Source organism: Carassius carassius, chromosome 31 (assembly GCF_963082965.1).
Source record: "Carassius carassius chromosome 31, fCarCar2.1, whole genome shotgun sequence".
Lineage (NCBI taxonomy): Eukaryota > Metazoa > Chordata > Actinopteri > Cypriniformes > Cyprinidae > Carassius > Carassius carassius.
In genome coordinates this window covers 29,377,443-29,380,417 of record NC_081785.1, presented here as the reverse complement: position 1 = coordinate 29,380,417, position 2,975 = coordinate 29,377,443, and positions in this window count along the sequence as shown.

Below are 2,975 nucleotides of genomic sequence, written 5' to 3'. Positions count from 1 at the left end.
TTGATAGTCTGAATGCACTGTAAGTCGCTTTGGATAAAAGCGTCTGCTAAATGCATAAATTTAATTTAAATTTAAAAGGAAAATGGAAAATACAAAAATAAAAACTAATTCAAAATATACAAAAAATAGTATCTCAATGATACGTAAATAACGCTCTATTATAGTGAATGTCTGTCGAGCTCAAAAAAAGACGAAAACACCATGAAAGCATCATATTATAGCACAAGTATCATATGTGCACTATATAATTCTCAGCTCTTCTGATGTCATATGAGAGGATCAGTGTGCATACAGTCTGAGCAAAACAATAATCTCCTTTTGTTTCCCGTCTGCTAAATGCACATGTTTAAATATATTTTTGGATACACTTGTTTGGTAACATTTACGATAAGGTCTTATTATGTTAGTCAATGTATTAAATTAACTAACAATGAGTAAAAAATTTGTTACAGTATTTATTAATGTTTGTTACTGTAAATGTAAGTGTAATATAAATGTTGGAATGAAGATTAACTGAGATCAATAAATGCTTTTGTTGCATTTAAGTGTTAATAATGAATTAGAAATATTTGTTATTGTTTGTTAAAATGTTAAAACATGTAGTTAACTAATGTAAACAAATGGAATCTTATGTTTTCCACTTTTCCTATAATACATATTTGAGGTATGTTATTTTTTTTTAATCTTTTATCCAAAGTGACTTGCATTGCATTCAAGCTTGATTTGATCAGTTCAAGCATTTTCTGGGAATCGAACCCATGACCTTACTGTCTGATCTACAGGAATGCATTAATTATGTCAAGTGTCCTGCAGTGCTGTGCATTTATTAATAAAGTAAGGGGCGAGCGCTTTGGAAAATGGATTGGATCGATGCATAAAGCAGAATCAGTTAGAACCAAGATACTGTGTATTATACTATGGTACCATCACAGTACTTCCCAGGGCCGTATCTAGAGCATTTTCAGTGGGGGGGGCATGCTGGGGCACTGCCTCCAAATGGGGTTGGCCACCAGTGACCAAAAAAAAAAAAAAAAAGAAAACTAAATTCTACAGTATATTACGTAAATCCTATTGATTTTATTATTTTTTTTAACTTGAATAAAGTTACTGTAAACAAATGCAGTAATAAAGCACATTTTTGATTAATTTAGTTTTTTTGTCATCCCCAACCCTTTTGTCATATATACATTAAGTTACATTTGAGAATAAATAATTTTCTTTGAAAGGAACTCCCTATATCTTTACTTCTTTTCATGGATTGGCACTGCTCTCAAAAGAAACACTTATGTGTGTCTGTTATTCTCAATCTCAAAAAAAAAAAAAAAAATCAAATTGTGAATGAAATGCACAGAATGCATCCATGTCATTTCACGTGTAAATGACTAAGTTAGGCCTGACAATTTAACTGACTATCTAACTGACTTTAACAAGTAACGTGTCACCAGACAATTATTCTTATGGAACATTCTGTGCATATTGGCATTTGGTGCAATCTTGCTATGTGGTCACTGTCACAGAATAAACTGATACAAACTATGCAAATCACCATGACTGTTTATTGTTTGATAGCGCCCAGCGTATTTTATTTTTATTGTGTTTTATTAAACGTTGACTGAACATTCGATTGAAATCAACCACGACCAACGCGAGCAGAGCCTGACGGAGTAAAAACATTGATCTGAGAAAACCATACAAACATATTAAACTATACATAAAGGATAGCTACCAGCTCTTTGTTTGGTGTCTTGTGATGTGTCGTTCTTGAACGAATCGTTCGAATATTTGGTGTGACTAGGAAAGAGTCGTCTCTATGACAGCGACATCACGTTGAATGTATTTTTTTTTTTTTTTTACAGTGGATTCTAATCTTCAAAAATTACCTTGTTGTATGATTTATGTCTTTTGAGTTCACCCTTCAGATAAGACTATAGAACTAGTGTTACTTGTTTAGGATTCAAAATGTCATTTGCTTTTAATTTATGTCATTATGTCCTTTTTGAGCAAGCATCTTATACATATATTAGACCAATTTAAGCAATTATTATACCAGCAAACTCAAAATTGGATTAAACTAGGCTATAAATACTTGGATTTTAATATTATTATATAGCCTAGTGTTTATTTACTGATAGACAGTGAAAAAGACAAATTAATCAATATTTTGTTTATAACAAGGTTTTATTTATTTATAAAATAATAACACACCACAGATCCTGAAGAAACAGTCACAAAAACACAGTGACAGAAATGTCAGAAATAGCGCATAGATCTGTCACGTGATTAAGGAATGATTTGAACATGAAGACATTCAATAAAAGCATTGTACCTCTGACCAAGTAGCATTTATTGCTTCAAATGATTCTGTGCTTTCAATTTAGGACCAGTGAACTTATTGACGTTAATGCTGTGAAATCTAAAAGAGGCAGAGATGGTGGGTCTGTTAGTTAGTGATACCGGATGAACTGAAGCAGCCTCAGGACCATCTGCCAGGCCATCTGAGACCAGCCCATATGCTCACTGCAGTCATTGTCCCTTCTTACGGCTTTCATGACCTGTTCCTGTTTACGGCCTTATTAGACAGACGAGACTCAGTCCAGCACAAAGACCATTTACACAAGAGCCATCGACTCAACATGAAGAGACAGCACGTTGAGACTTTATCTGTTCAACCTGGCAGCATATTTACAGGGCAACACTTACAAAACATACTGTGGTGGAAGTAATGACTACCACATTAAAATATGATGTCATTTACATGCTCTTTTAAGGGGGTCAGTCTATGAAACATTTTATATATAAAAAACATGTCTGTAAGTTTTATCCCTGTAAGGTCTGCTGTATCATATTGGATTTCTAATGCTCTAAACATGATCAAACTTTGCTTTCACACACACTGTCCTCGTGTCTCCTGTCCCTGATTGATAGTTTGCAGTATTTTATCCAGTCAAAGCTCTTTTAGTTTAACTGTACAAATG